This window comes from Lissotriton vulgaris, chromosome 4_1 (assembly GCF_964263255.1).
Source record: "Lissotriton vulgaris chromosome 4_1, aLisVul1.2, whole genome shotgun sequence".
NCBI classification, from domain to species: domain Eukaryota; kingdom Metazoa; phylum Chordata; class Amphibia; order Caudata; family Salamandridae; genus Lissotriton; species Lissotriton vulgaris.
The window spans coordinates 1,179,906,013-1,179,919,534 of NC_141691.1; positions in this window are offsets into that span (position 1 = coordinate 1,179,906,013).

The window sequence follows — 13,522 nt, forward strand, 5'->3', positions numbered from 1 at the left end:
TGACAAACAAGCCTGGGCAGTATACAATATCAATTTACAAAACAAAACAAGACAGAAAAACAGAATATAAGATTAAACAGCCCCATCACATTTCCTGGCGTCTTTGTTTAGCCAGAGTTAAGCCCCAGAAAACAAATAATAACACTTAAATAAAATTCCTATCTAAGTACCCCAATGGTACCCGTAGCCTATAGCAATATACATCTTACAAAAAGGTATCCCAGATCTTAACAAATTTTCCTCTGATATTGGCTAGTGACCATTCCATAGTGTAAATTTCATTAACAAGAGCCAACCACTCCATGGTATGAGGTGGATTCACAGAAATCCATGCTCTGGCTATCACCAATCTTGCACAGGACAATAGAATATTTAACAGATCTTTGTTTAAGCTATTAGGTGAGTGTATACCCAATAAAACCGAAGCTGCTGATAAGGCTGAGCCTATCACTTGTTTTTGAAGTAAAATATTTTCAATTCCCGTCCAATATTTAGCTAATGATGGACATGAGTAGAGCATATGTTCGAGGTCTGCTGCCACCAGACCACATTTAGGGTATTTGGTGCGCTCACTAACTGTATTGTTTTGCGACCATTTGGAAATTCTTTGTGGCGTGTAGTACAAGTGACATGCGGTTTTGTGTAGTTGAAATCTTAAGCTTGAAGATTGTACCACTCTATTAATGTTACAAAATGCAGAAGATATTTTCTGGGCAGTTACGTTGAGTCCTAATCTAGTAGTCCATTTTAGAGCCAATTTCGGACATTCATCTATTCTGTATTGACTAAGGCACTTGTAAGCCACACTAATGAGCGATTTCTTATTACCCGAGTATAAACAAGCCCATATATCAGAGTCACTTAATTCAATCAAATTCATCTTACGTATAAAGAAATCTCCTATTTGCATATATTTGAAGCGCATCATATATGGCAGTTTATACAAGAGTTTAAGAGTGTCAAAATGTAACAAACCCACTGTGCCGTATAAATCTCCTAAAGACTTGATGCCAAAATTGGCCCACTCACATCCTACTTTATCACTAAAAATACCCGGTAGCCCTGGGTTATCCCACAGTGGCAGTTCAGTATGAAAAAAAGTAGTTCTACAAATAGTCAAAAATAAATTCCAAATTCGTACTGCATCCTTAGAAGTCTTAAATTTCACTTATTTAAAATATTTCGGGTCGTGCACTCTTGTCAAAAATTGGTTTGCATCTCTGCCAAGCATAACCTGATAAAAAAACATTGGTTATAAATAACATATAGACTACGGAGACGTTTCAAAAAAGTAGCAAAGAAATATGTTCTAAAGTCTGGGAAATTAGGACCGCCCTTATCAAGTGGGAGCTTTAATATCGAAATTGATCTTTGAGGCTTTCTATAGCCCCATATAAAGCTACTGAGAATGCCATCCAATATTTTGAAAAACAAATTATGTACACATAAGGGAATAGACCTAAAAAGATATAGAAATTTCTGTAAAATATTCATCCTAATTAAGTTGATTCGCCCTGAGAGATTAAGCAGAATCTTATGCCATTTTTTCAAGAGGGCGCCCACTTTCTTTAAGAGAGTATCATCATTAAGTGCGTTTATGTCCCCAATCTTAGAGAATATTTTCAATCCTAGATATGTAGTGGCCTGACACATTCCATGCACTGGAGAAGTAGATTGGTGATTCAATATAACTTGAGTTTTATTTAAGTTTAATTTATAGCCAGAGATGGCACCAAAGCTGTCAGCTTCCTCAGTAATCCCTACCATGGCGTCCGCTATATTTGTTGTAAAGACCGCTAAGTCATGGGCATAAGCTGTAATTTTAAGAATTTTAGATTCATGCTGGAAAGGAATGATGTTAGATTGAGTCTGAAGAGCATTAATGAATGCTCCATTGAGAGAGCAAATAGCAGGGGTGATAACGGACACCCCTGCCGTGTCCCCCTTAAGATTGGAAAGTTAGAAGACATCAAACCTGCATAGCTTCTTTTTGCATTAGGATCCCTATACAGAGCCTGCATGCTTCTCAAATATCATCCCTTCAGGCCAAATTGGTTCATAAATCCCAAAGATAATCCCACCCCACTCGGTCAAACGCTTTTTCAGCGTCTAGTAGTATCATTCCAAGTGGGGTGAGATTCGTTGCTGCCACATCAAAAGCGGTTATGGCCATATTTACATGGGCCGTTGTATCCCTCCCTACCACAAAGCCATGTTGTTGAACATTAAATAAACTCGGCATAAGTGGAGCCAACCGGGTAGCGAGAAGTTTAGAGTATGCTTTCGCGTCCGCGTTTATCAAAGAAATGGGTCTATAAGACCCACATTCCGTTGGCGGTTTATTTCTTTTTGAGAAAAACATCATTTTGGCAGTCTTCCATGAGTCAGGTGCTTTCCCTGTTTCTCCAATTTGATTAATAACTAAGCAAAGAAGTGGTAATAGTTTATCCGCACAAATTTTATAGACCTCTATGGGAAGTGTGTCCTCACCTGCGGCCTTATTAGAAGGGAGAGAGGTGATAGCAAGTCTCAACTCAGTTAGTTTAGCCTTTTCCTCCAGTCGCTCAATGCTTTCTTGCTCTAAATAATCACCCTTGGGCAAGTTGTTATTTATATATGCTTGTATATTGCCCTCAGTGGGACAGTTCTCAGGGGTATACATCTTACCATAGTATAAAACAATCTGATCCATTATTTGTGCCGGTTGACTGTACATAGCGTCCTGGGGACCCTTAATAGATTTAATTAAAGTGGTTACTCGATCGTCCGCCACTTTGTATGCAAGGATCTTCCCTATCTTGTCTCCGCACTCATATTGGGAAAGTTTAAACTTATGAATTTTAAAACTATTTCTCTCCCTGAATGAACTTTTTAGGGCAGAACAAAGAGCACCTAGTTTAATTTCTAGCTGAGCAATATCTTGTGTACTTTGAACCCCTAGTCTAAGAGTGTCAGCAAGATGTTTTTCAAGTGTCATAATATTAGATGTTACCTTCTTAATCTCTCTCTTGCGATCTGCGTTTTGTTTAAGTATAAACTGCTGAGCAAAACCTCTTATACAGGCCTTAAAAGCATCCCATACGGAGAGGAGTGTAGCTGTATTAATATTTATTTCAATAATGTGCTCCTTGAGTTGTAATATGAAAACAAGATCCGCTAATAAATATCTGGGGAAAGAAAAAGATCTAAGTTCCGGAGCCCTTTGTGCTATGATAAACAGAAGAAGTATTGGGTTATGATCTGATGTTACTCTTGGACAAATCTCCATAAAACCTGATTCAATACCTTTATCCGAAGCCCAGGCCAGATCGATGCGTGAACACAGTTTGTAAGGTGGGCAATAGTATGTATAACCAGCTATACAAGGATGCAAATTCCTCCAAACATCTTTAACATTATGTAAGCGTGCTAATTCCAGTATCTCAGCCCGTGTCTTTCGCATACGTCAAAACAAACCTTTCTTAGTTACATCCTGATCGTAGTTCATAACACAATTAAAGTAAGCATGGGCAGATTTGCGAATTCGCGTTCCGCGAAATCGCGGATTTCCCCGCGAAATCGCAAAAAAATCTGCAAATTCGTGAATTTCCCCGCAAAATCGCGGATTTTTTTGCGATTTGCCCTGGAGTACTTTCTACTGGCTAATCCAGTAAGTGCTCCCTCATTGGGTAAATGTATAGTTCTTTTAGTACACTGCAGCTGCGTAAAGGGCCAGAAGATGTGTCTCCAGTGACCCTGTGTGCCTGTAACACAGGCTCAGGCACACATGGTCACTTAAGACACATCTTCTGGCCCTTTACACAGCTACAGTGTAGTAAAAGCATTATGGGGCAAATTTACAAGCCGCTTACGCCTCTTTTGCGCTGCAGTTGCGTCACTTTTGTGATGCAGCGGCAGCACAAAAGATGCGCCATGGTGCTGGGTATTAACAACGTGATGCATCTGAGAGATGCGTCACATTGTAAAGCCCTGCGCCATCAGGAGGTGTTCCGGCGCAGGGGAGGGCGTTCCTGCGCAGGAACGCCTCCCAAAAGAGGCTGAGTGAAATCTACAAGATTTCACTCAGTCACTTTTAGGCCAATGATGCGTCTGAACCCTGCACCTGCTTGAAGCAGGCGCAAGGCTTGACGCAGCATTGGGGAGATAGAGCCCCCCAGAGCATTGCTGAAGCTGCGTCGCTCCAGCAATGCGCTGCTTTTACGGCATAGATGCGTGACGCATATTTGCCGTTTTTGCCACATGGTGCGCCGCATTGTAAATGCGGCGGACCATGGGTGGTGGAGCTGCAGCGCACAATAACTGGCACATCCCTGGGGATGTGCCGGTTATTGTAAATCTGCCCCTATACATTTAGCCAACGAGGGAGCACTTACTGATTAGGCAGTAGAAAGTACTCCAGTTGAGTAGAGGTATTGCACAAAACGGTGGCATCTTCGTGGACAAACACGCAGAGCGGGATTCATTCTGCCCCCTGTTAGACTCGTTTTTTGTGCCCTTCTGCCCTCTGTTAGACTCGTTTTTCCCTTGTTTTTCTGCCCTTCTGCCCTCTGTTAGACTTGTTTTTCCCTTGTTTTTCTGCCCTTCTGCCCTCTGTTAGACTCGTTTTTTCTGCCCTTCTGCCCTCTGTTAGACTTGTTTTTGTGTCTTTCTGCCCCCTGTTAGACTCGTTTTTTGTGCCCTTCTGCCCTCTGTTAGACTCGCTTTTCCCTTGTTTTTCTGCCCTTCTGTAATCTGTTAGACTGTTTTTTTGTGCCCTTCTGCCCTCTGTTAGACTCATTTTTCTGGACCAGGGTCAGCGGACTCGATAATTCTCTCGCCTCGGTGCCCACTCTGATCAGCGATCACACTCGGCAACTCTGGGCATTAGCTTGCCTCATCTTCACTAACGGCCCCACCAGACCGCCAGGGAGGCCTGGTCTCACCCTGGAGAAGCCCATTAAGGGACCATCTCTCAGGGAAGCCAGGAAGGGTTTCGCAGCGGTCGAAGCGCCTTGGGACCCTACGGGTAAGTAGTGCGCTATATAAATGCCAATACATTTACATTTACATTTTTCCCTTGTTTTCTGCCCTTCTGCCCTTTATTAGACTGCTGTTTGTGCCTTTCTGCCCTCTGCATCACCACATCATCACTCAGCGCTACCCCAGCATCACTCAGCACCACCACATTATCACTCAGCATCACCACAATATCACTCAGCACCACCACAGCACCACTCAGCACCACCACAGCATCACTCAGCACCACCACATTATCACTCATCACCACCACAGTACCACTCAGCACTACCACAGCATCACTCAGCACCACCACAGTAACACTCAGCACCACCACAGCACCACTCAGCAGCACCACAGCATCACTCAGCACCACCACAGCACCACTCAGCACCACCAGAGCACCACTCAGCGCCACCACAGCATCACTCAGCGCCACCACAGCATCACTCAGCATCACCACAGCATCACTCAGCGTCACTACATTATCACTCAGCAACACCACAGCACCACTCAGCACCACTACAGCATCACTCAGCACCACCACAGCATCACTCAGCACCACCACTGCACCACTCAGCACCCCCACAGCACCACTCAGCGCCACCACAGCATCACTCAGCACCACCACAGCATCACTCAGCACCACCACATTATCGCTCAGCACCACCACAGCACCACTACAGCATCACTCAGTACCACCACAGCACCACTCAGCACCACCCCAACATCACTCAGCACCATCCCAGTATCACTCAGCACCACCACAGCACCACTCAGCATCACACCAGCACCACTCAGCACCAGCACAGCACCACTCAGCGACACCCCAGCATCAATCTGCGCAAACCATTCAACAACAAATGGTTCAAATATGTTCTCTCAATGTTTCAAGCTTTATTACAAATGTCACAAAAAGATGTTAATATTTCACTTCCGTTCTTGGATTTTCGTCACAATAAACAACACTGAACATAATCTTCACAAAAGGTATTTACAAAAGTTTAAGCTATTGCCATTATAAATTAAAATCACTTTTATTTAAGTATTAATTATTTAAAAAAATTAAAAGCCATTGTAATTTGTAATATCAATACATCTAAGTCACGTAAATACAAAACATGTTGCATTACAAATGCTATAGGTGTCACATTTGTGAAAGTTATAACTATTGGCATTGTAAATGATAAAGCTATTAATTTAGCTATTTTCAAAATCAACACATAAATAACAAAAATTGTCATTTACAAGACCAATAGCTCAAACTTTCCTAATGCGAGACCTTTTGCATTTTTTGTTTTTATATCTGTCAGTGCTTCCTGTTAAGGTTTAATTTTCGTGACAGGCGCCTCATTGCCTACTTGTAACTATTCTCTGACCCTGCTTCAAGGGGTAGAGTAGGGTCAGAGAATAGTTGCAAGCAGGCAACGAGGCGCCAGGAAGCACTTACAGGCTTACAGCAGCAGGTGCCCAAGTTGAAGTTAATTTCTTTGTAACCCTTTTGTAAAAGGTTACAAAAAATTAGCTTCAACTTTTGCACCTGCTGCTGTAACCCTGTAAGTACTTGGCTGAAAATTCGTCCCCGCTGATTCGCGGATTTTACAGCGATTTCGTGAGATTCGCGGATTGCGGAATTTTCAGCCCATGCTTAAATTAAAGTCCCCCATGAGTATCAATTCACCCTCCCAAGCAAGTAATTCAATATTCAACCAGTCAAAGATATGTGGTTCATCAATATTAGGCCCATATATGGCACAGAAGACATATTTGCAATTTTCCAATTCGATTTGAGCGATCGCCCATCTACCTCCACTGTCTGAAGAGGTTTTTATCACTTCCTCTCGTAATTGCCTTTTCTTCAGAATCGCCAATCCCCGTATAGGTGCATTTATTGTTGTACAGATCACCACTTCATAATTAAGTTGCCCCAGTAGTTTCTTATCTTTTTAACAAATATGTGTTTCAGTTAGCAGGACCAGATATGGATTCATTTTCAGCTCCTCACACACAAGCCGCCTCTTATTCTTAATATTAAGGCCCGCAACATTCCAGGCTTAACATCTAATTTGATACATTGAATATATTTAACATATCTAAGCATTCTTTCATTTTCTGTGATTCCATCATTATAGCCAATCTGCTATCTTCAATATTAACCGCCCTAATGCTTGTTTTGCCATTTTTTACTTTAACCCCCCCTACCCAACCACTGGACCCCCACCCTCCCCGAACCTACCCCCCACCCCTATGTTCCTAAAGGGAGAACCCCCCTCTAACTCCCGCTGCCGCTGCAAGGGCAGCCAACTAGGGGTGCAGCTATCTAAAGATCCGTCTCCTCCCTGTATCTAGGACTTGCATCAGCCAGCCATAAAAAAAAATAGAAATAATCGTACAATTAAGCTATCCCCCTTCAAAGATTCTGAATATTCTACTTTTATACATTTTCCGTTACATACGCTTTTATTCTGTACTAAATTTAGACAGTACCAGCTCCGCTTCCCTAACATCGGTGAGGTAGTATGTGTGACCAGCTTTGATGACTTTAAGGCACGCTGGTCCCTGAAGATATATCTGGGCACCTGCTGACTTACAGGGATCAATTAATTGTCGCAGCTTCCAGCGTTTCTCCATTGTAACCTTACTAAGGTCTGACCTCACAAAAAATGTTACATCTTCCGTTAACACTGGGGAATTGGGTCAGCTTTCATAGAGACAGCCTGTCTTAGTAAAAAATGTCCAAAATAATTCAAAAAAGGACAAGGAAATTTGCTTCCTTTGTTTCTATTAACTAATGGCAGTCTGTGAAATCTTTGCAGTTGCGAGTCCCAATCCCAACCGGCCAAATCTGGGAAGGCACGTTGAAATAATTTAACTATGTAAGCACGAGGGTCAGAGCCCTCTGACCCCTCAGGAATACCAAAGAGTCTAAGGTTATGCCTCCGTTGTCTGTTTTCCGAATCCTCCAGTTTATTTGACGCGCCCGAATCTCTGCATCATGGTGAGCAGATCGCGTCTCTATACGCGTCGATGACTCTTCTACCCCACCACTCTCTGCTGTAGTTCTTCAATTTCTTGTGTGATTCCACCAGCTTACTGGTCACTTCCAATAAACAGTCCTGCATTTTGTTGTTGTCTTCTTTTAATTGCAAGAAGTGTTGTTGGGCTTCTTGCCGCTGCTCAGTTAACGTATGGAGAATTAGTGCTAATGAAGAACTTTCCATTTGAGCTGGAACTGCCATGAATGTAAGGCAAATAGAGGTATCAGAAAGTGAAATTGGAGAGGTATGCTCAGCCAAAGGGCATCTTTCTTTTACTTCAATCCTTGTAGCAGTAGTGGTTGGGGTTGTGATGGTAGTTTGAGTGCTATCTGTACTGTTTACCCCGTTTGTTACCACCTGCGGGCCTCCCCCTTCTACCAAATTTATATCCAAATTTGTATCCAAATTCGTCACCTCTGGAAGGGCAACAGGCATGGAAGCAGTGCAACTTGCCTCTTCAGAGAAATGAACTATCTCTGTTGGGCTGTTCCCTGATAGTCGCAGCGCCATGGTTTTCACCCCCCCTTTTGCCTGTATCCACTTACGTAGTGGACTCTCATCTCTGATAGGTTTCCCTCTTGTGTTTGAGTATGAGATCACAGTTGAGAGAGTAGAAGGGTTAGTATTCTTCTTATTCTTGAATTTGCTCTTTGCCTTAGCTCTTCCTTTCTTTCGCGATATCTGCTTGGCAATGTCTGCGGGGGACCCCGTTATCGGCTCTCCCTCCTCTTCCGCAATCTCTTCGTACTCATCATTGGAGAATGCATCCCTTTTTCACCATTACTAGTACCATTTTTAATAGTCCCAATTGCCTCATCGATGGTATCGTCCTGTACCTCACCATTCTGCTCAAAATGAGTATTTTCCAATACCTTGGGACTGCTATGATCGAGTACTTCATCCGTCGTAGATCTGCTCAGCTCTTTATCCATACCCCCACGCTCTCTTCCGGGTCTGCCGCCACAGATTCACAATTTGCTGGAGTACAGTTCAGTGCTTCCCCTTTATTGCCACTGGGAGAGTCAGTAACCAAAGTGTCAATTTTCTTACTCGCCCCCCCTCCACACCCTTCTCCTCTTGTAGTAACATCTTTCAGTTGAGCTTTCTGAATGCCGGCAACATTGCTGCCCTTCGGCAAAGTAACAGTTTTATCCTTAAATACTGGTGATTTGTCAGGGGCAAAGAAAAGAGAGGGGCGTATAACTTGCGGCTTACCAGTCTGTGGGTTCACCTTATCATGCTTCCCTGTATCCTCCAACGGCGCGGGTATGACAGTCCCAGCCACCATAGCTATTCGAGCAGTCGCGGTCTCGATGTTAACCGCAATGGCGATAGCCCCCTGATCTGGACCATCCTCAATTACTGGCGCCCCTCTTGCGGCACGAGCAGACCTCAGAACATTCATTGGAGCCATATCTTTACCAGCGCCACATGTTAATCCGGAGCCATTTGATGTTTGTAGCGGCGTCCCTACAGCAGCAAGTAATGAAAAAAGTGAGGGCTGAGGCCAGAGCAACCGAGCCAGGAATCGAGCAGCCGCCGAGCCCAGCACGTCGTTTCTGGATACCGAACGTCCCAGCGTCTCCAGCCGGTTGAGCGTCGCAAGAGCAGCAGCTGTAGCATTGGCAGGTCAGATCCGTAGCATGCAGTCTCCGCACGACCATCTCCTTCTGATGCCGCGATGTCTAGGTACTACAGTGTTGTAGCGTTAAATCCGACCGTATGCAAGTCGCCATAGCCGATTGTCTCTTTGAGGAGTTTAGGAGCTTCAGATCCAGCTGCACCTCCGTGCCGTCTTCAGTCCGCCATCTTGCCTCCCCCGTATCATCAACAATATTGAAGTTCCACTAATAAAATGAATAACACACAAAGTCATACGCGAAAACAGGGAGGGTTATATCTTTTGTCAACACATTATAGACGATCAATGTTCAATAAGCCCTTTAGTAATAAGTTTTCCATCCTGGTAAGTGCAGGCTCAGATATACTCAAGAGATCTACTTAGTGTTGACGTTGATATGAGTCAAAAAACAACCGCTGATTTAGACAAGCAAAGCGACGCGTTTCGGTGGCATATGATACCTTCCACCTTCATCAGGCTAACAATAGGTGTTGAAAAATCTCCCCACGATTAATCGACAAAATGGTAATGATAAAAACATGTTAAAAGGCAAGAGCACCTCCATAATAAAATGAACAAAAACAATGCATGTTATAGTACACGAATTACAAATACATTTTGGCTATACATTGAGTAGCTATAACTAAAAACATTGCCCAATGACTGATCATGAAGCTTTTAATAAAATTTCATTTTTTTAGTAGAACTTTTATATTGTTGAACTTTTTGTGTATAAATCTGTTTATCACTTTTGTGTATTGTATCATGCCTGAAAACAATGTATGCATTCCTATGTGATTATCATACATGGTTTTAAATTTCGCAAATGAATTCATGTGGGTAAGAGGATCTTTTTAATAAATGCATTTTTGTAACTGAATTTGACGTTGTATTCTTCAGCTCCTAGGGTGTTATTTGATTGTAGTACGTGTGGTTTATGATAGCAAGTTGATTGATGTGGTATGCCAAATATATATAAAACACAAAGGGTTTCCTTGTTTTAAGACTAGTTTAAACATGCCTAAAACTTGTTTCTGAAACACTGAGTCCTAGGTAGAATGCAAATGTACGGTGCACTCCTCTAAAGAGCTTCTCCAAAGACGCTAAAAAAAGACAAAAAACTAAGTTTACTTTAACTTGCACATACGCAGTACCACATCATACTTCATGGGACAAGTTATGCAATGCTGCAAAGTTAGTTGCTGCACTGTGTCATCTGGGGAAAACAGAACTGTGTTGTACGCTCCCAAAAAATGGGGCAGTTCTGCTCTCTCCATGCGATGGCGCACTGTGTGTGGTCTTGTGCCAATGTTGGCAGCCTTGCAACATAGTGCAAGGATGTCTACATTATTGTCAGGATACCTGACAGTATGCTTCTTTCATAAAAACAACCTTCTGATGTTTTTCCCTCTCTGTCTGTGGGCTGCAAAATGCATGAAGTAACATGAAGTAATATATTTTCCAGCCTGAGTGAGGTACCAGATTTGGCACCATTCCATGCCATGCAAATCCTTGTTGATTGGAAGAAAAATAGTCTTTTGCGTTGCCTTGTAAATACCAACAAGGATTTTGCATCAGGTCTGCATGAAAAATTCATGCAAGCCCAATGCGAAATCTTTGTGGATCAGGGCCTTAATTAGTTTTAGTAAATTCGGAAGGTCACAGTTAATGTCCACCTGAAAAATAGCCCATATTTCAACATTGGGGCAGTTTCCAACTTGGTAAAAAACTGTATATGTGTTTTGCACGGTATGGGAAGACTGCATGCTTTTCAGCTTGCTGCAAGTGGGAAACATCGATTACAATTCAGGCCTTATATCTTAATGCCTTTACAACGCATCCTTTACAATGCATGTGCCATTACAACACATGCCATTACAACACATACATTACAACGCATGTGCCTTTACAACACATGCTATTACAATGCAATTTAGGATAAGTGTTGAAGGTAAGTGCTTATTACTTGGTTATCTTTCAATATCGATTTTTTTTATTAATTTTGATTTAAATGTTAATTATAAAAATATTAAATACAACAAGAAATAGTTTTTAAGAGGTTCTGACACCCTTCTGTTGGGACGGGATGCAAGGGAAACAGGGGTTTTGAGGGGGGGTTCGTATTAATACCTAGGCATTGAATACTCAGGTAATAATTGTTATTATTAATATATTCATTCATTTGATCAATAATATGATCATTTACATCGTAAAAATTCACAACCAATAAAAACAGTATAACATTTCATTACATCATAGGTAAAATAATTTAAAAAACAGGCTGTCACATACCTCTAGCAGTATTAGCATTTTACAAAAGATTCCACATTTTTCAAAGATATTTAAGAGACAAATTAAACATTTCAGAGAATCTATGTTATGAGAGTTTCATGATTTTATACACCAGTAATCCATTTGAAGCCCCATAGCCAGGTGGCTTACATGTTCATTTTGATTTCACAGAGTCATGATTAGTCACTTTTAACCTCTTCGACCAAGCATAGAGCAAGTATCTGTGGTAGGAGGGGTGTCCCAGAGCTGCCTGTCACGCTTTTTCAGGAAATGCCTAGATGGCCATGATACAGAGAATGCATAATTACATCAGCTTCTCTGCAACGCACGCAGAACAGCTCAGGACCAAGACAGAGTTTTATCAAATGGCACATTTCCCCAACATCATTGGCTGTATTGATGGCACCCACATACCAATATGTCCACCTGCGGCCACAGAGTGCATTTATAGGAACAGGAGGTCTACCCACACAATAAATGTACAGGTAATCTGTGATGCAAAGTACATCATCATGGACATAGTTGCCAGGTTTCCAGGAAGTACCCACGACTCATACATCTTTCAAAACAGTGGAATATACGCATTACAGCGGGGGAATTTGGCGAAGGGTACCTGCTAGGTAAATCACTGTGTGGCTGATACATGTATGTGAATGTGTGAATGAGTAATGTCTTTTTCTGTTACTTGTAGGGGATAGTGCATATGGGGTCCGGTCTTTCATCCTTACTCCCTACCTCAACCCTTCAACCCCCAGACAGAGGAGATACAACAGGGCACACAAATCTACCAGGAACATTGTGGAGTGCACCTTTGGGCTGTGGAAAAGAAGGTTCCGCTGCCTCCACAAAAGTGGAGGGACTCGCCAGTATACACCAGTGACCTGCTGCAAGATGATTGCAACCTGTGCAATGTTGCACAACCTTGCCATGAAGAAGGGCACCGAGGTGGAATTATCTGAATATGAGGACCATGATTACGTACAAGCACTGCCTGAACCCAACGCTGCTGGAGTAGCAACACCAACAGATGGCAGACACAGACGGGAAGAGATCACACGCAACTAATTTTAAGTAAGTAAAGAGACACAAACAGGTGGAGTATGCACCCAACGTAGTTTCATTTTGTCACTACACAGGTTACTAAAGCACAATTGTGCAACACAAATTATATGCATTCAATGCTGTCAGTCCTGGGTCACTACCTCATTAAGTGAAGTACTCATTTGCGTCCACTCTTAGCACTGCCAGATGTTTGTGGCTGGCTGTCTTCGCTTGGCGTTTGAGCTGTTGCCTCACCGTGGTGCCTGCTGCTCCTCCGTGTCTCTACGCCAAGGGGGCTGGCCATGCTGCTCCTACTTTTGCTACCTTCACTCTCTGGCACATCAAGAGCAGCACTTTGTGCTGTTTGTGCATTTATGAGCACCTCAACAGCACTGGTCATCCTAGCTATGCCCCTTGACACCTCATTGTTATTTTGAGTGAGTCCCTCCTGCATGTTTATGCATCTCCTGCATAGCAGGGAAGTGGCTGTGACCAGGCGGTTGATGGCTTTATTTTGTTGTTGTGCACGCTGCTT